Raw genomic sequence first — 21,289 nt, 5'->3', positions numbered from 1 at the left:
ATGCCGTGGAGCGGCTAGGCCTATAAGCCAAGGCCGCTGAGCCTGCGCGTCCGGAGCCTGTGCTCCACAACAGGAGAAGCCACAACAGTGAGAGGCCCGCGTACCACAAAAAAAAAAAAAAAAAAAAATGTAATGGACAGTTATAATGCCTTCAGGGAAAGAAGCAGTGTTATCACTGTAGTAACAGTAGCAACGACCACAACCGGCATATATGGAGTGCTTACTATTGGCTACCTACTGTTGTAAGCATTTGCCGAATCCTAACAAAGGCCCCAAGAGTACTGTTATCCCCATTTTAAAACTGAGAATTCTGATGCAAGGAGAAGTTAAGGAATTTGCCTAGGATCACAGGCTCCTAGTGGTAAAACCAAGATTCAAACCCAAGCCTGAGCTCTTCACCATACTAAACTGCAGTAGTGGAAAGAACATCCAACTTGTTATTAGAAGACCTGGACTGAAGTTCTAATTCAGCTATTCACTAGCAGTGCAACCTCAGACAAGTTCTGACAGCTTTGAAACACAATTTATTCACCTGTAAAGTGAGAGTAACAGTACAGCCTGCCCTGCCTACTTCACTAGGTAGCAGTGAAAATTAAGTGTGCAACTAATACAGCTAATTAAAATTTTATTCGTAATACTGATCCCATGGTTGCTACCTCCATACTTCCATATTTCTAATTTTGGCAACCTTATCCTGGAATTCTCAACTTGAATCACCAATACTGTAGTCTTAGGAAAAGTAAAGAACCTAAGTCTTGCCGCTAGCAAACAACCACATACAGAAAACAAACTGTTAATCTGCAATCCCCATTACTGTCAAGAGTGGGCATCTCCAGATGGATATTTCCATGGGAAATAGCTAGAAACATGATAGCCTACAAGTGAGATATCCCCTTAACCAAATGTTCATATTTGAAGTGTAATGTCTCTTGGTTCTAAACACAACATTCAGTTTTCTAAATATCTTAACTCAGAAGAAATGTACATTGCTGAAAGAAGCTCTGTAGCTCTGTATACCAAGTACCTCATCACAGTATCCAAAAGGCTTAAACTAATCTAATTCTAAGACTAATCAAAAGAAACACACATATACTATTCTCGAAGATGTCATATACCACCTACAGTCTCTGTAGTCCTCTGCAGGGTCAGAATCGGAACCCTGAAACATTAACTTGCAAAAATTGCCTGCAATTTCTTTCCCAAGATAAAAGGTCCTACACCTCTTTTTCTTGCCCTCATATTGCTAGAAAGAGTTCACTACACAGGAAAAAAAAAAGAGGATAATTTAATTCAAGTAGCTAATCAACCATAAACTGTAAGTTTTATGACTTGTTTACATGAAACTGGCAACCAATATTAATACTTCCAGCCATCTTGCGGAAACTCTGTAGTGCTAAACCTGTTTTATTTATAGACTTTTCATAACCAATTATATAACCATTCTGCTAGCTAGAGGAACAAAAGAAAGTCAAAGATTCACAATTCAAGAGCTACTAAAAACAAAATATGACATTATGCACTAAGGAGTTTGGTAAGTAAGTATATCCACTAAGTACATGTGCCTACTTCCTTAATTTAAAAAAATTCTCATTATTTACAGTTTACTCTGTAAGATTATTTGTATAACAAATTATTCTCATTCCACAGTGAAATTTTTGGGGGGTGAAGTTTACTAAGCAATTAACAAAATTCTGTGAAAATTACAAGCTTTTTCAGGTTCCATAATAAAGTTTAAAAAGCTCTAGGCACCATATATTTTTTTAAACCGTAAGAAAACACATACATGGGCATACACACACGTGTGTGAATACTTTTATAGCAGCTTTATTTGTAGTTATCAAAACGTGGGCAACCCGGAACTTCCCTGGTGGCACAGTGGTTAAGAATCCCCCTGCCAATGCAGGGGACACGGGTTCGAGACCTGGTCCATGAAGATCACACATGCCGCGGAGCAACTAAGCCCGTGCACCACAACTACTGAGCCTACACCCTAGAGCCTGCGAGCCACAACTACTGAAGCCTCCACGGCCTAGAGCCCACGCTCCGCAACAAAAGAAGCCACCGCAATGAAAAGCCTGCGCACTGCAACAATGAGTAGCCCCTGCTCCCTGCAACTAGAGAAAGCCCACGTGCAGCAACGAACACCCAACGCAGCCAAAAATAAATAAACAAACTGGACAACCCAAATGAACTTGGAACATGAATATACAAACTGTGGTACATCCATACAATGGAATGCTACTCGGCAATAAAAAGTAATCCCTGATACACAAACTACGGATGTCTCAAAGTGCATTATGTTAAATAAAAGCAGCCAGTCTCAAAAGGTTACATACTGCATGATTCCATTTATATGAAATTCTGGAAAAGACAAAACTATAGCGACAATACAGATCAGTAGTTGCCAAATACAATTTGAGGTGATGGAACTCTTCTATATCTTGATTACAGTGTTGATCATGTGTTTCCAAAAGTTGCAGAACTGTACTCAAAAAGGGTGAGTTTTACTGTATGTAAATTATACCTTAGTCTAAAATAAACTTTTACAGAATCTGTATTATTGTCCTGAAAACAAGAACCAGACGCTGCTGAAACAACCGATACAGGAACACTAAACCTTATTAGATCTGCCTCCAAGTCTGAAAACTCCCTTCCATTAACATTTTGCCTAGAAATCTAAACAGTATTTGTAAAGTAGAAATAAACTAACTCAGGATTAAAAAAACAAATCTATTTTTAAAAGAAAACTACCTAGTGTTTACATCCTAGTCATTTTAAGAAGAAAATGAGCTTTGTCAAAGACGGAATAAAACCCAAACAGTAAGTATTAACATCAATCTTTTCCATAATCATGATAGTCACAACAAATGAGGTTCCTTTTCCTAATTTTGGTTCAAAAACCAAAATTTTACTCCACAAAATCTGTAAAACATTATTAAAAGATCTTAATATTTTCCTAAAATCCTTAAGTGCTTTCACTTGGCTAGGCAGTATAGCAAAGAATACAACTACCTGGGCAAGTTACTTAACCCCATTTTGCCTCAATTTCCTCATCAGTAAAATTGGAATAATTATACCTACCTCTGGGAATAATCCTAGACAATTAAACAACTTAATACATGTAGATTGCTTAGAATAGTGCCTAGCATACTTAAAAGCCTCAGAAATTTTTAAGCCAATGTAAATGAATAATCTTAATAATCACCAGCTGTGTGTCCTTGTACAAATCATTTTATCTTTTCGCATCACAATTCTGTTCTGTAAGGTCAGAGACCTGAATTCAAGCGTAAAGGGCTATCTAGTAATATTATTCTATGTTCCTATAATTTTGAATTGCACCAGTCACCCTGCAAAGAAGGTTAGGTATGATCCCCACTGTATAGAAAAATCTGAGGCCCAAATTAAGTTAAATGATTTGCCCAAGGAGATGGTAAAGTGAAGGAAGAGCCAAGGCAAAGATCTGGTATTCTGGGAATCCTCAAAACTTTGTTCTCTTCAAAAATTCTCACCCTCTATCAACTCCTTCCCTTCTTATAGACATAGGTACGACATACTCAAAAACAAAAAACAAATGAGCAACAACAAAAAAACCCTCCAATGTAGTTTGGTTTTTTTTTTTTTTTTGGCCGCGCCACAAGGCATGCGGGATCTTGGTTTCCAGACCAGGGATCGAACCCATGCCCCCTGCAGTGGAAGCAGAGTCTTAACCACTGGACCACCAGGGACATGCCTCCAATATACTCATTTTAAAAATTCATTAAGCTATACATTTTTTATGCACCCTTCTGCATGTTTTCGATCGTAATTTTAAAAAATAGGTTTCATCATTAAGTGTATTCACGTGTGAACAGAAGTAGCAGAAAAATTAAAAAGCTAAAGAAAGACAAACTCAGCTAATTATGTTCATTAAAATTTTGTGAGGCGGTAAAAGTTTTAAAACTGAAGTGTTACATACATACAAAAAAGTTTATATAAGTATACAACTCAATGATTCTCATAAAGAAAACCATGAAATTACCACCCAGATCAAGATACAGAACATTAGAAACCCTATAGTCTCCCTTATGCTCACTACCAAAAATAACCATTATTCTGACTTCAGTTTTTTTTTTTAACTTTATAGAAATGGAATCACATAATTAGCACTGTTTGTGAATGGGTTCTTCCATTTACACTTAATATTTCTTCTTGCAAAGTGCATTTAGGTAAGCCTAGTAAGAAAGGTTCTCTCATGTATTATCAAATATTCAAATTTAAACCATAAATCATTCTCAAAGCAAACCATTTCTCAAGCCATAAAATATCTAAGATATTGATTTGTTTAAAGTATAGCTGGTATTCCCTCTCTCCCCAATGAGATTTCTAAAACAGAAATTTTCAGTTACTTTTAATGGGAGAAAACAGAAATCCAAATGTCTCAATAGATATTCTTTCATCAGTAAAATTTGAATTATAACCTTTAAAAAGCAAGACAGAAGAAAAAAAAGGGAAGGGACATCATGAAAAAATTTCAGACCATAATTCTCTTAAAATTAATTTTGATCTTCTATATAGAAAAGAGTTGTCAATTAATTATAGCCAACACTGAACACAAAAATGCAAAAATCTGGTTTGCACTAAAATATGTAATTCCAACACAATTTTGATAGCACTGCAACAAAATTTTTAAATAACTAAATGTTTCTACTTTATCCTGAGATCTCCTCCTCCTGCTAATCTACATCACTGTTTCATTTTAAGAGTCCATAATCTGTGCCGTCCAACAGGTAGCCATTAGCCACATGTGGCTATTTAAATTTAAATTAATTAAAATAAAAAATTTTTAATTTATTGGGATGGCTCTAGTAGCACTTAGTTGTCTTTAACTTCATTCGAAACAATTTTGTTAGACTGTATTGTGACACCTGTCGTATCAGGGCACATTAAAAAAAAAAACTTGGGACTTCCCTGGTGGCGCAATGGTTAAGAATCCGCCTGCCAATGCAGGGTACAAGGGTTCGATCCCTGGTCCGGGAAGATCCCACATGCCACAGAGCAACTAAGCCCACGCACCCTAGAGCCCGTGCTCTGCAGCAAGAGAAGCCACCGCAATGAGAAGTCTGCACACCACAACAAAGTGTAGCCCCAGCTCACCGCAACTAGAGAAAGCCCGCCACAGCAACGAAGACCCAACGCAGCTGAAAATTTATTAAAAAAAAAAAACTTATCAAAATTGGTGAATTTTTTTTTTTTTTTTTTTTTTTTTTTTTTTTTTTTGCGGTACGCGGGCCTCTCACTGCTGTGGCCTCTCCCGTTGCGGAGCACAGGCTCCGGATGCGCAGGCCCAGCGGCCATGGCTCACGGGCCCAGCCGCTCCGCGGCATATGGGATCCTCCCAGACCGGGGCACGAACCCGTATCCCCTGCATCGGCAGGCGGACTCTCAACCACTTGCGCCACCAGGGAGGCCCAAAATTGGTGAATTTTTGTGTAGCTGTTTTAATATTCAAGATGGAAGAAAAAAGCAATATTTTCAGCATATTATGCTTTATTATTTCAAGAAAGGTAAAAACGCAACTGAAACGCAAAAAAAGATTTGTGCAGTGTATGGAGAAGGTGCTGTGACTGATCAAATGTGTCAAAAGTGGTTTGAGGGCTTCCCTGGCGGCGCAGTGGTTGAGAGTCCGCCTGCCAATGCAGGAGACATGGGTTCGTGCCGTGGTCCGGGAGGATCCCACATGCCGCAGAGCAGCTGGGCCCGTGAGCCATGGCCGCTGGGCCTGCGCGTCCGGAGCCTGTGCTCCGCAACGGGAGAGGCCACAACAGTGAGAGGCCCACGTACCGCAAAACAAAAACAAAACAAACAAACAAACAAAAAAGTGGTTTGAGAAGTTTCGTGGTGGAGATTTCTCGCTGGGCAATGTTCCATGGTGGGGTAGACCAGTTGAAGTTGATAGTGATCAAATCGAGACACTGAGAATGACCAACGTTATACCACATGGGAGATAGCTGACATATTCAAAATATCCAAATCAAGCGATGAAAATCATTTGCAGCAGCTTGGTTATTTTAATCACTTTGATGTTTGGATTCCACACAAGTTAAGCAAAAAAAACCTTCTTGACCATATTTCCACATACGATTCTCTACTTAAATGTGATGAAAACATTCCGTTTTCAAAACAAATTGTGTCAGGCAATGCAAAGTGGATACCATACAATAATGTGGAAAGGAAGAGATCGTGTGGCAAGTGAAATGAACCACCACCAACCGCACCAAAGGCCGGTCTTCATCCAAAGAAGGTGATGTTGTGTATACGGTGGGATTGGAAGGGAGTCCTCTATTACGAGCTCCTCTGGAAAACCAAACGATTAATTCCAACAAGTACTGCTCTCCCAATTAGACCAACTGAAAGCAGCACTCGACGAAAAGCGTCCAGAATTAGTCAACAGAAAATGCACAATCTTCCATCAGGATAACGCAAGACTGCATGTTTCTTTGGTGACCAGGCAAAAACTGTTACAGCTTGGCTGGGAAATTCTGATTCATCCGCCGTATTCACCAGACATCGCACCTTTGGATTTCCATTTATTTCTGTCTCTTTAAAATTCTCTTAACGGAAAAAATTTCAATTCCTTAGAAGACTGTAAAAGGCACCTGGAACAGTTCTTTGCTCAAGATTAAAAGTTTTGGGAAGATGGAATTATGAAGTTGTCTGAAAAATGGCAGAAGGTAGGGTGAATATGTTGTTCAATAAAGTTCTCAGTGAAAATGAAAAATGTCTTTTATTTTTACTTAAAAACCGAAGGCTTTTTGGCCAACCCAACAGTTCCTTGGTCAAACTAGCCAAATTTCAAGGGCTCAATATGTACTGAACAGCAGTTATCGAATGTCAGAAGGAATCAGAGAAAGTTCTATTGAACAACACAGGTTCCATACATGCTGTTTCATCTCCCACTCCTCACCCCTTATTATGCTAAAATTAACCTAAGAAAATGACGGATGACTAGTATGGATCACCAAATCCCATTGTTTCCCATCTCACTCAAATTTAATTATCACTCGTTTGGAAATCTCTTCTCCTTGGCCTCCACTATGCCTCATTAACCTAATTTTAACAGGTTTTCTTAAAATTCAATCTTCTCCCACTCCCCTAAATGTGAGCCTCAATCTCTGGCTCTTCTAGGTTCAAGATCTCATCCAGATAAGGCCTACTTTCTTCCTGCCTCAAGTTCTCTATCTCCAAGCTCCTGCAGGATATTTTTACTTGTATACCCTGGCCTCAATGTTAAACGTGTGAAGGGTTTCATTTTAGTCCTTTTCCAAAACCAGCTCCCCCTCCCACTTCCACATTTCTATACTATCACTATTCTCTGAGACCCAAAACCCACCAACTCTGAATCCTTGCCACTAACCTCCCATTCAAATTTGTGTATTTCCTTTAGGGTATCAACCAACAATCCTCTACCTTAATCTAGCTACCTAAATTACCACCTTGCCACCACCTTAATTCAGGTCCTTATTACCTAATTCTGAGTACAGTACAGATTCTTCACTGCTTTCTAATCTCTGCCTGCTCCCAATTATGCACACTACCACCAAACACATCTTCACCAAAACTGCCTTTGATCTCAGCCTAAAAGGGCTCAGTACAGCAAGTAAAAGAAATTTCAAGTAATTTAAGGATTTGATTAATTTATAGCACTTTACAAACTTATTTTTGAATCCTTTATTCTGTGCTAGCAAAACTAAAACTATTCCCCGAACTCAGCTCTATGTGCCTCACCTATATAAAGCTGGGACTCCTCCTAGTTTCTACTATGCAATTTTAACATGTTAGCTGCTTTATATTACAAAGCTATCCATCTCAGCGCCTCTTACATAGCACCCATTTTGAACAGACCTAAGTGAACAGACCAGGAATAAAAAAGTTACAAATACACGTATTGGTTTAGATTTAATATAAAAGCATCAATATTTATTGCATGCAATTCTATTCCCCCAAAATTTACTCTGCAGAATTATTTCTGTGGAAATTATCCTACCGTTGTTCAAAAGTATAAAGTGCTAGAATATCCATGAGAGACAGCACTTTTTGTAATAAGATAAAAAAATGCCCAAAAAAAATCCCTAGATGTCCATCAGTAAAGGACTGGATAAATAATTGTAGCGTGACTATAAAAAGTTTTTAAAAACTACAGTCCTTAAAAATGAGGTAAATCTGTATTTTGTGATACAGTAAGATGTCCGTAGTACATTACTGAGAAAAAAACAAATTGTAGATAAGCACGTACAGTTTGATCCTATTAAAGGGAAACTTTAAGATTTATATATTAACTGAAAACAACTATTAATAGGGGACTAAAATTGCATTCTATTCATACAACTGAATAGCTATTAAGCTAATAGCTTTTAAGTGAAGCAAATATACATACATCAACACAGATAAATTTCAAGCTTTCCAAATAGAATATATACACTAAGGTACCACATACATTTGAAACACCATAATACTACATGTTAAATACACAGAGACATTTGTTGGAAGAATAAAAGAGCATGGGCTAAGAGAGTAAAACCACCTCTGGATAATGGAAACAGGATCTAAGATTAATGCAAAAGGGACTCCAACTATATATTTTGATTTTTAAAAACAAATATAAATACACCTTTCAGGCAAATCTTACAAGATGTCAACATCTATTAAATCTAAATCAACATCTTTTAAATTAGGTACATGGTGATTATTAAATTATTCTCCATTTTTTCTAAATTTTGAAATATTTAAATTTTACTTTTAAAAAAAGAAAGCGAAGATTGTGGAATTTGGGAACAGAGGAATATGGCCTTTATCGACTTCTACAGGGTATTTTATTTTTTGACAAGCCTATATATCTGTATTATAAAATTTTAAACTAAAAACCTCTATAAATTTATATTAGCACCTACCTTTATTACCTTGATCATTCTTCAACTTTAAGCTTATTCTTTAAAATAATAAAGTAAGGGCAAATAGTTAAAAAAAGTTCTACCCCAGAAATCTAACATTCTGAATATCATCTATTTACACAAGCATTTAAGTCACTATAACATGCAATAAACAGCAAAAGCCCAGGCTCTACCTAAACTCTATCACTTAAACTCTAAAGGATGTATTACATAGACGTTCCTAAAATATCAACAGATGAATGAGTAAATAAACGTACAGTGGCTCAACTCCCAGCTGTACATTAACACCAAAACCCCAATGAGACTGTCAAAATAAGTCATTTATCTAAGCATATTCCAGTTCAAATTACCTATACAAAATCAGTATCACATCTGAGTTGCTATAGTCTCACTTGATTTTTTTTAACATCTTTGTTGGAGTATAATTGCTTTACAATGGTTAGTTTCTGCTTTATAACAAAGTGAATCAGCTATACATACATACATCCCCCTATCTCTTCCCTCTTTCGTTCTCCCTCCCTCCCACCCTCCCTATCCCACCCTCTAGGTGATCACAAAGCACTGAGCTGATCTCCCTGTGCTATGCGGCTGCTGCCCACTGGCTATCTATTTTACATTTGGTAGTATATATAAGCCCATGCCACTCTCTCACTTCGTCCCAGCTTACCCTCCCCCCCACCGTGTCCTCAAGTCCATTCTCTACGTCTGTGTCTTTACTCCTGTCCTGCCCCTAGGTTCTTCATCACCTTTTTTTTTTAGATTCCATATATATGTGTTAGCATACAGTATTTGTTTTTCTCTTTCTGACTTACTTCACTCTGTATGACAGACTCTAGGTCCACCCACCTCACTACAAATAACTCAATTTCGTTTCTTTTTATGGCTGAGTAATATTCCATTGTATATATGTGCCACATCTTCTTTACCCATTCATCTATCATTGGACATTTAGGTTGCTTCCATGTCCTGGCTATTGTAAATAGAGCTGCAATGAACACTGTGGTACATGACTCTTTTTGAATTATGGTTTTCTCAGGGTATATGCCCAGTAGTGGGATTGCTGGGTTGTATGGTAGTTCTATTTTTAGTTTTTTAAGGAATCTCCATACTGTTCTCCATCCACTTGATATTTTTAAACACACACACATACACAGCTACAGTTCTTGCTCCACATGGCAAGTCCACATGGCATATCAGCAAGCAAACTGGGAATTCAGGCCAAGTCCTGTGTTCACAGTTCATAGAATCTGACTTTTCTTTTTAAGTTTCATAATTCTCAAACAGCTCATTAGGAAGAGAAAAATTAGATGGAGGTCTTGTGTTTAACTGTGACCAAAGCCCAGACTGCTTCAGTCACAGTGAAAATTACAATAAGAAAGTTCAAATCAGCTTGCCTGCCCCATTTTCCCATACCACTTCCTACAGCTGCCGCTCTGCTTAGGAACTGGAGTCGGTTAAGGAACCACTTCCTTCCTCTATTTTTTTTTTTTTTTTGGCCACACCCCACAGCATGCAGAACTTCCCCAACCAGGGAGCGAACCCACACCCCTGCAGTGCAAGTGCAGAATCTTAACCACTGGACCACCAGGGAAGACCACAACCCACTTTCTCAATGGTGACTATGACTTAAACCTTCATAAGCCAGTCAATGAAAAGGACGGGGACTTCCCTGGTAGTGCAGTGGTTAAGAATCCACCTGCCAATGCAGGGAACACAAGTTCGATCCCTGGTCTGGGAAGATCCCACATGCCACAGAGCAACTATGCCTGTGCACCACAACTACTGAGCCTGAGCTCTAGAGCCCACAAGCCACAACTACTGAAGCCCGTGCACTCTAGAGATCATGCTCCGCAACAAGAGAAGCCAGCGCAATGAGAAGCCCACGCACTGCAATGAAGAGTAGCCCCCTCTCGCCGCAACTAGAGAAAGCCTGCACGCAGCAACGAAGACCCAACACAGCCCAAAAAAAAGAAAACTAAGGATATTAAAATGTACTTTAAAATAGCAGCTTTTTCCTAATTATAAGAGTAATACATGTTCATTACAGAAAATTGGGAAACTACAGAAGAATATGAAGCAGAAAATGGTCACTATCCCAGCCAGAAATTAATCACTATTCATATTTCCATTCTTCTCTTTTTTTTTTTTTTTTTTGCGGTATGCGGGCCTCTCACTGTTGTGGCCTCCCCCGTTGCGGAGCACAGGCTCCGGACGCGCAGGCTCCGGACGCGCAGGCTCAGCGGCCATGGCTCACGGGCCCAGCCGCTCCGCGGCATATGGGATCCTCCCAGACCGGGGCACGAACCCGTATCCCCTGCATCGGCAGGCGGACTCTCAACCACTTGCGCCACCAGGGAGGCCCTCCATTCTTCTCTTTACAGGGTCTCTCTTAGGTATAAAAGTATATTAGTTCACTTACTAAACATGATTTTAAGTTCAGCAGACCAAAGGGGAAATAAAATACTAGCTTCTTCAGAAGACTAACTTTTTTTTTTCAGTGTTTTCAGAGTAAACCAAAACCACATGTACAGGGAACTGGAGAGAATAAGACAAGTGAGAGAAATCATACTTGCTCCTTTTCATTCACCCTATGGCAAACCATGAAGTCCATGTTTCAAGAACCACTATATACCCAAAGACTAACTAATGAGTATGTTTCCTTTTTAAATAGCAAGCTACTGGGCTTCCCTGGTGGCCCAGTGGTTGAGAATCTGCCTGCCAATGCAGGGGACACGGGTTCGAGCCCTGGTCTGGGAAGATCCCACATGCCGCGGAGCGACTGGGCCAGTGAGCCACAACTACTGAAGCTGTGCTCCGCAGCAAGAGAGGCCGCAATAGTGAGAGGCCCGCGCACCGTGATGAGGAGTGGCCCCCGCTTGCCACAACTGGAGAAAGCCCTCGCACAGAAACGAAGACCCAACACAGCCATAAATAAAGAATTAATTAATTAAAAAAAAAATAGCAAGCTACTATATAAATAAATATACACATACATACACACACACACACAGTCTTGCCAGTAGGAGGGACACACACGGTGAAAAGACTTACATCAAGACTAATTTTTTTGTCACCATGAATCTATCCTTAAGAGAAAGTAAGAGGATATCTGAAAGGCTGATGTAAAATTAATGACCTCTCCCACAAAAACATTTTCTGTGCACATCAGATGAACGAAAAATCTAACTACAGAAAATGACGTATTGGTTTTACAATGCTATAACTTATTTACACATGTAAATATATATGTACGAGTTCAAACAGTCCATAAATATTGATAGCTTACTTTGTACCAGGCAGTATATAAAGTGCTGATGAGTGAAGGAGAATAGCCATCAGTACCTACTTCTGCAGGGATTACAGTCTACCTCTTTAAATATGATGTCAAATACTACGCATGTGGCCTCAAAGGAGTCACAACATCCCTGATTAAATGATGCTTTCAAATCCTTATGAGGATCCAAGAAGATGTATGTGACAGCACCTTATAAATCATGCTACCTAAGGTAAGAAGGGATACCTGGCCCTTTTCCCAAAATACTGTATATAGCAATCCCCTTCAATATAAATTATCTTTTAACTGGCAAAAAAAATTTCTTTTAACTAGCAAAAAATAATCACTCAGGTTGCTCTTTTCACAATCTCTAAGATTTCAATATTATCTTTCTCTGATATCGACCCATATAAAATAACTGAAATTAAGTTCCCCATGATGGGAAGTGAGAGGGAGACTCATTTTTGTAGTGCAAAAAACACCATTTTCCTGATTTTGTAACTTACAGGGGGGAGGAAAGGGGCAAATCAAAAGTAACTTATTCAAACTTAAGGGAAAAAGTTACCTTTTAATCTAAGATTCATCAGGAAAAGCTTCAACCCAAGAAATCATTTTTTAAAAGTTATTGACTCAGGCTCTTCCAAATGGAGTTAGAGTGAAAGGTTAATTGTGGTATTTTGCAAGCAAAGGAAAGCAAGTACGGAGCAATTTTTTCAGTCTCCAAGACGTAAGCTCTTAGAAAACAAAAATGTTACAACCAAACTGCTTTCCATAAAGCACAGACTTTAAAAAATATACTCTACACAATATCAGTTCTTCATATCTAAGAGAAGTAGACTAATTATTTAGATTGTTTCCTATCCTGATTTGCCCTTTTCAAATTCAGCCACGTCAACAATGACAAAAGGTATCAAACTGATGCTTTATAAGCAAGGTTTATGTTTGCACTTATTGCGGATGTGACTCTGAACAGCATGGGACACTTTAAAGACTATCATAATCCAACTAGGCTGGACCATCTGCACAGTTAGTGGAAAGGCCCAAAAACAGTCAACCATAAAAGCCCAACATTAAATCTTAAGCGTCAAAAGCAGTTATGTCCAAAGTAGAGTATAGTACACTTCAAGGAGTACCCAAGATGCTCCACTGGGGTAAACAAGAAAGGTATTTGAACTTTATTTTTAATTCTCATCCTTGTTAATTTTTTTGTTTATATTTTATAAGGTATTTTTAGTTCTCATCCTTGTTAATTTTTTTGTTTATATTTTATAAGGTACACAATAACCAGTTACTAAACATATTATTTGTAAATTAAATACTTAAGGATTGAACATTAATGCTCAAAATTTTTTTACTGTTGGGATGAGCAATCAAAAAGTTTAGAGACCACTGGTCTAAAGTAGTCCCTATCACTGCACTTTCATTTTTACCTGCCCCTTCCACAGTTAAGCTGTAGAGGCTAAGATCTGATGCTGAAAAAAGAACAAAGGAAAACTATTCCCAAACTATTTTAAACTCCCACCAACAAGCTAAAAGGTAGTAAATCACTACCAAGAATATATGGAATTGCACAGGGAGCTCAGCTCAGTGCTCTGTGTTAACCTAAATGGGTGGGATGGGTGGGTGGAAGGGAGGTCCAAGAGGAAGGGATATATGCATACATATAGCTGATTCACTTCATTGTACAGCAGAAACTAACACAATATTGTAAAGCAATTTTACCCCAATAAAAAAAAAAAGAATACATGGAATTGGACACTGATAATCTCTTGCTGAGACTTTAAAATAGTATCCTATCTAGAGGGCGTCCTGAGTATACTCCAATTTAAAAAACAAAACCCGGGGCTTCCCTGGTGGCTCAGTGGTTAAGAATCCGCCTGCCAATGCAGGAGACACGGGTTCAAGCCCTGGTCCAGGAAGATCCCACATGCCGCAGAGCAACTAAGCCCGTGCACCACAACTACTGAGCCTGCGCTCTAGAGACTGCAGGCCACAACTACTGAGCCCGCATGTCACAACTACTGAAGCCCGTGCGCCTAGAGCCTGTGCTCCACAACAAGAGAAGCCACTGCAGTGAGAAGCCCGCACTCCGCAATGAAGAGTAGCCCCCGCTCGCCACAACTAGAGGAAGCCCGGGTGCAGCAATGAAGACCCAACGCAGCCAAAAATTAATAAAAAAAAAAAAAACCCTTTGCCAGGTAAGCCCACTTTTAGGAATTTAGCCTAAGGAAACAATAGCACATGTATTTTAAAAGTCCAAACAAGAGAATTCCCTGGCAGTACAGTGGTTAGGGCTCCATGCTTCCACTGCAGGGAGCACAGGTTTGATCCCTGGTTGGGGAAGCAAAATCCCGCAAGACACGCGGTGCAGAAAAGAAAAAAAAAAAAGAAAAAATACATTTTATGTTGCAACTCAATACACATATATAAACGTATAAAACAACAAAAGTTTCCCAAATCAATAATTTTTTTTCCATTTTTGATGTGCTGATATTTTCTATTTTTTAGAAATCACCACATTGATTTCACTACCCTATGACATTGCCACCTGCCATTTAGAAAACACAGCCCTAAAACTTTACACAGAATGTACTAAACTCCTTGACCCTTCCACTTTCTACCACCATTCTAACATAGCAAAATGTGTGAAATCTAGCAAGTCTACTCCAAGTGCAAACCTGGGCACAAATGTAAGACTCCCAGATCCCTCTGAAGTTTCTCGAAACACTGTGACCATTCCTATTGGCAGACTGGTACAAGTGCTTGCTAAAAGGTTTCTCCAGGCAGAGTACAGACATTTTGTTGTTGCTTTACCAGTGATATTAGTAAATTCTGCACTTGACAGCAGATACCAGATTTTACCACTGCTCCACAAGCCAACTCTTCCAGGAAAACAGGATTCTAATACAATATGACTCCATTATTATCCCTTACATTTTTAGATTGCTTTTCATATACACCACTCCATTTGATCCTCACTGACAGGCTGATATAAATAGAGAAGTTGCTCTTCTTCCTTTTACTAATGAAGGAACTGAAGCTCAGAAGGGTTATGTGGTTTGCCAGAAACAATACAGCTAATGAGAAGCACAACCCAGGCTTGAATCCAATGCCATGCTACAATAGTTTTCAGTTTGAACATCTGATACAAATATGAATTTAAAAGGTATGTTAAGGTTCTAGGCGCAAAAGTGAAGACACAAGCATGAAATTAAAATTAAAAATAACAATGAATATTAACAATTTTGGTAGCCTCTAAAATTATTGGGAATCCTAGTTCAATTGGATACATATTTAATCTCATGCTTTGTCTTAAGTTTCACTGATTATAAAATTACATATAAATTCACCACAGAAAATTACACAGCTGGGTGGTCTGTAAGGAACAGCTGACCACATAAATTACACAAACTTCCCCCGAACCAGTCTTAATCTTGTGGCTTCACACTAAATTTTGAAGTTCCCTATGTGAAATCCATTTTGATTTCAACACTAAGTTAATTACAACAGCATAAGCATGTTGTTTCTGCATAATACTTACAACATGCACTCAATTTCCAGAGCACTTTTGGACAATGTCTAAAATCCATAAGTCAAAAGCAGAATTCAAAACAGAATGTTCTTTTTTCAGTTTTTTTTTTATTAAAAGGTTCATCTACCTATATGAGATTAATACTAAGTAACAATTACAAATTATTAAAGATTTCCAAATTCAGGCTGGAGAAACTACTTGAGGTCAACAAGTACAGGCCTTTAATTGTAGATTGATAAGAAAACTGAGGTCCAGAGAAGTGACATTCCCAACAGCAGTCACAGAGTCAAATTAATGACACAATCTCTGCCAATCTACAGCTTCCCATTATTCTAAATAGCTCTGCATCTAAAATGTGCTTAAAAACACCAATACCTAAAAAAATTAAGAAACACATACACACACAAAAATTAAGGCACATTTAAGACCCCAAAACTAGAGAACAGGATAGTGTGCAATGGCAGTCTTTAGAAAACAGAATCTCTTGATGGGATCTCAAAGTTCCAAACCACAAGGACTAAAAAACTGACTCTTTAATCCAATGCAAATGATCAAGTAACTTTTAATAACAAACGTTGTTATCAACCACCAAAACTGTTCTTTTTCCCATCTCAATACTATTCATTTACTCGACAAATATCTGAGAGCACAGTATATGCTGGTAACTATGCTAGCTACTGGAGACACCAAGGAACAAAACAAACATGGCCTCTGGCTCTTGTAGTGGACAACTAGGTGTACTTCTCTAACAATACTACACTATGATTTAACAGGATATTTAGCAAACTCCTTCACTGCTCTATACAACTGTAACACTTTCTTCCAACTCTTCCAAACTTATAACAAACCTCACCACACCCCCTCTGCAATATGACTACTTCCTTTGGTAACTCAGCACTCCACTTTACCACAGAAGGTGTTAACCAAAACTGCAACAGATTTTAAAACTGACTTTACCAGTCCTCAGGGCCTCAGGCATATTTCAACAACTTTTCACAGTCCACAGTAAACCTGCCTGGTTCACAACCCTTGTCTCAAATGACTGCTAATTCACCTGCCCTACCCACACTTTACTAGAAACTGAATCAGATGGTGTAGGAGCAATCATGATGCTGGGAAGCACCTTCAGTGGAGCTCTTTGTGGGCCAGAAGCAGACTTACTGCCTCTCCCTCTCTGCTTGTTTCCTCTGGATTCCTCATTGTATCTCTGGATATACCTCCAGTCAAGCAGCCTCTAATTTTATCAAGTGTGTTCCTCAGAACCTGCACAAATAATTTTTGGCAACAAATCTGTTTCCCCTACATAAATCCATTATATTTTAAGAGATGCTCATTTTTCAGTTTTGTCTCTCAGGCTTCCCCCTCCTCCATACCTCCGAAATTGTATAAACAATTAAAAACACTCTCATGAGTCGTAATTAGTGGAAATCTTTTGGAATACCAAAAGTGATCTAAAGCACAAGTTCACAAATCTGGCTGACCAGAATCATTCAGGGAGTTTTGTAAGGATGGATTCCTAGGCCCCACCCTCAGAGATTTTAATTCACCAGGTCCTGCGTGAGGCCCAGGAATCAGCATCTCAGGCAGCCCATATTATTTCCGACAACTGGTATTTAATTAGGTAAGGACTGAACTAAAAAAACCTGGCCTACAAGCTGGGAAAACCTCGGTTCTCCTATGGCTTGCCATTAACTAACTACAGGTGGGGCTGCACCAGTGTGCCGGTCACTCAAACAGCTCAGGGCCACCTGAAAATGAGGAAAGTAATTACAGCTGAAAGAAGCCTTTATAGGGAGCAAATCTAAAATTCTAGAACCCTCCAAACTTAGTTAAATGACACATACTGTACTGGGTTTACTCAAAACAGTGTCATTCTCTAAGCTCTTCTACCCACCCAAGTCACAGGCCTTGGAAAAGACGACTTTCTGCTTGCCACCAAACACACCTTACCTTAGTTGGACTCCGAGCAAAAAGCAACACGCGTCCTGTCTCTTGCCCTACTGAAACAGCCTTGGATCTGAAAAGGGAAGGTCCCCAACACCTCTTCATGTACAAGTCACGACTACATTACATTAAAAAAAAACATCTCATCTAATTCAACCCAGGCCTCGATGGCACTGTTGTCGACATTATGAGAAATGAAGGTGAAGCTCAACTGGAAGGGCATGCCAACTTTTTTTCCCTCGTTGTGAAAAAAATAGATACTGTCAGATAACACAGTGTATGTCAAGATACTAAAACGGTTAAGAATTTAGGCCGCAGTCTGGAGACGACACCTGACCATCATTACTCAACAGTAGCTAATGTGCAAAACTCACAGGTGAGACTATCAGACCGCCGAGGAGTTTATTAAAACGGCCATAAAATTTACCCCACTATTTTGAAGGAAGTTTTCCAGCCCAAAGTACAACCAACAATATTATCTTAGGGGTCCTAAGCAGCAGGATTCAATACATTTAGTGGCACGATTTTCATCTGAGAAATTACTCTGCAATCTTTCGTGGAGCTGTTTGACCAGTGTTGCTGAGCTCTCTCAACCGCCTCCGAACCATCTTTCCCACCCAAGCACTACCAGGTCAGGGTGATGCCCTGCTGCACAGTAAGGCGGCCACTCCTCCTTCCCACAAGTCCCGGGCCCTCTCCGCTCGCCCCGGGGGTTCCGTGGCCCCCGACCTCCGGCCTCTCGCCATGGAGGACCCCCACAGACCCAGTCGGGGCGAGGGGCGCACACTCACCTCCCGGGGGTCCGCGGACATTTCCCCGGACGCTGCGAGGTAGCGCCTCACACCCCTAGCCCCGTGGGCCCTTCCCCACCAAGTTCGGGAAGGCAGCCCGGGTTGGACCCCGCCTCCTCCGCGCCGAGGGTCCGGGCCGCGCCGGGCCGCTGAGCTCCCGTTCCCCGCGCCTCCCTCTGGCGGCCGCGGCCGCCGCCCGCGCCACCCTCCCGGGGCCACGCACGCCGTCCCCAGACCCCCGCGGGCCACCGCCGCCTCCTCAGAGGGTGACAGCCGCCGCGCCCGGGCCGAGGCCCGCCCCTCCTCCAGCTCCTCCTCACCCCCAGAGGAGACGGGGCGGGAGGGGGGGCCTTCCTTACCGGGCGGCAGGACATGGCGAGGCCCGTCACGGCACGGCCTCCTCCGCCACCCCACAAGGCTCCCAGCCAGGGCCGGCGGGGGGCAGGGCCTGGGCCGCTGGAGCGTCTCGACCGGCTGCTCCTCCGCCACCGCCGCTGCCGCCGCCTTCTCACAACCACAACAACATGGCGGCGGCGGCCACACAGAGCACGCTCCCGAGACAGAGCCGGGCCGCGAGCGGGGGCGCGCGCGCACGCTCGGCCTCTCAGCCGGCGGTCAGGGGAAAAGAGGGCGGGCCATCGCGGCGGAGGGGGCGCGGTCTGGGCTGATTACCACGCCCCCGGGGTGAGCGGGGTTGCTGATCAGCCGAGCGCCCGAGGGGGCGAGCGAGGGGGCGAGCGAGGGGGCGAGCGAGGGGGCGAGCGAGGGGGCGAGCGAGGGGGCGAGCGAGGGGGCGAGCGAGGGGGCGAGCGAGGGGCTCGCTGGGAAGAGCAGCTGGAGAAGGAAAGAGAAAAGGGTGGGTAATGGGCGAAGAAGAAAACCAAAGGTGGTCCCACAGATTTTTGGGAGGCATATTTTCCTAGCTCTATAGCCCTGGGCAAGACAACGCTGGAACAATAGTAGTATCTTTCACCTGTAATTGTGCTGAGGATAAAACTAATTTAATGTAATGCAAGTTAAGTATAGTGTGCTCAAGGTTCTACTCGATACAATTTCAGACCGCTTGCACCAAAGCACAGCTGGAAGAAGTGAGTTTTCAAACAAGCAAAAAATAAACTTGTAACCCACACTCAATAGCCTGTAGAAGAATTCTACACACCAGGACTGAATTAACCTCAGGCCCTAACATATTCACCTCATCAGAGTTACGTTTTAACGTTATTCCTTTGACTTTTCTGGAAAATGGCTGCGAGAACCAGTCAAATGAAATCTATCCTTGCATTTGTTGTACTGTTTTTTCCACGGTACTCTGTGCAATTATTTACCTGTTTTTCGTGTTTGTTGTCTTTTTATCCCATTCTGAAGTAAAAGCTACTTGAAGATAAAGATCTTCTTTGTTTGGTTCATCACTTTACCCCCAGCATCTAGAACTGCTCATGACAAGCAGTGGGAAATTCCTTGATTAACTAATAGCTAATATTTATACAACTCATCTAATTGAATCTTCACAGCTTGAATAAGTAGATACTGTTATTATCACCATTTTACAGATGAAGAAACTGCAGCCCAGGATAAGCTGCACTAAAAGTTTTTTAAAAATCAAACCCAGGGCCTTCACTGGTGGCGCAGTGGTTAAGAATCCACCTGCCAATGCAGGGGACATGGGTTGGATCCCTGGTCCAGGAAGATCCCACATGCCGCAGAGCAACTAAGCCCGTGCACAACTACTGGAGCCCACACCCTAGAGCCTGTGCTCGGCAACAAGAGAAGCCCGTACACTGCAAAGAAGAGTAGCGCCCCCCACCCCCGGCTCGCTGCAACCAGAGAAAAGCCCACATGCAGCAACAGTGACCCAACGCAGCCAATAAATAAATAAATAAATTTATTAAAATATATATATGTCAAACCCAAACCCAACTGACAACAAAAACTATGCTCTCACCCACCAGGCTGTACTGCCAACTCTATGGCATCGTTGCCTGAAATAAAATCCCAAGTAAGAAACTACACTAGAGTTCAAAGTTAGAAAAGGCTTTGCTCTACTCTGTCAGCTGAAAAAAAATTGCACAACCTAAAAGTTGAGAATATGTTTTATTCTTAGCCTCTCTGATACCTCTGGGGACTGTTCCAAAGAGGTAAGGGAGGAGCCAGAATATATAGGAATTTTTGCACCAAAAACCAGGTAGTCAGAACATCAAAAGATTACCGTTAATTAAAGAAAAAACAGACATCTCAAGTTAATGAATTTAGCACTTTATTATGCATGGGAAGATGCAGGAGTCTGGGCTCATTGAAATCATTCCTTTGATATACACCTTAACGACCCGGGACCAGTATCCTGTTTTCTCCACCCTGAATCCCCTGCAGCACCGTAAAGAAGGTGGCTGCAGTGGCTGATGGCTTGATGGCCGCAACATCCTTTGTTTACTGATATGGCAGGCAATATTCTCTACGTTGCTCACAGATACAGGTGCACTTCCTTTCTGATAATTAGTGTTAGGCAGCTGATTGTGTATCTTCTCACCTTGGCTTCCAGAAAGCCCAGGGCTAAATCTGAAGCTCAGTGGTGGCCTGCTGTTGGCCCTTCAAATCCACATATTAACGGTGACTTTCCCTCCCACCTCAACTCTGCACCTTTATTTATAATTTGCTATCCAGCTTTCCTTTTACTGTTATATGATTATAGCCTTTAAAGTATGAGAGAGGAAACAGTAAGTACAAAAGAACAGATGAACAGGTTTTCCCACCTGTTTCTCCTATTGCCCAGTAAAATAAGGTTCCCACCAAGTTCAGTCCCCTCGGGGCACACGTTTTGCTACCT

At 41.0% G+C, this 21,289-nt stretch overlaps 1 protein-coding gene across 7 annotated transcripts in view; it reads right to left on the bottom strand.

Moving 5' to 3' along the window:
- The window catches only part of MTMR3 (myotubularin related protein 3), a 135,864-nt gene extending 116,823 nt beyond the window's left edge, over positions 1-19,041 (bottom strand). For 4 of the 7 annotated variants that reach the window (XM_060118096.1, XM_060118098.1, XM_060118099.1 and 1 more), the window contains exon 1: positions 18,828-19,041. The gene's annotated coding sequence lies outside the window, so the exon portion shown is untranslated. Of the gene's footprint in view, positions 1-18,468; positions 18,538-18,827 lie in introns of those variants that run through there. The other 3 variants (XM_060118100.1, XM_060118102.1, XM_060118097.1) reach the window with 2 other exon arrangements.
- Between the last annotated feature and the right edge of the window lie 2,248 nt (positions 19,042-21,289).

This window comes from Mesoplodon densirostris, chromosome 15 (assembly GCF_025265405.1).
Source record: "Mesoplodon densirostris isolate mMesDen1 chromosome 15, mMesDen1 primary haplotype, whole genome shotgun sequence".
Lineage (NCBI taxonomy): Eukaryota > Metazoa > Chordata > Mammalia > Artiodactyla > Ziphiidae > Mesoplodon > Mesoplodon densirostris.
The sequence above is the reverse complement of the archived record's forward strand: the minus strand, read 5'-3'. Positions and strand labels throughout refer to the sequence as shown.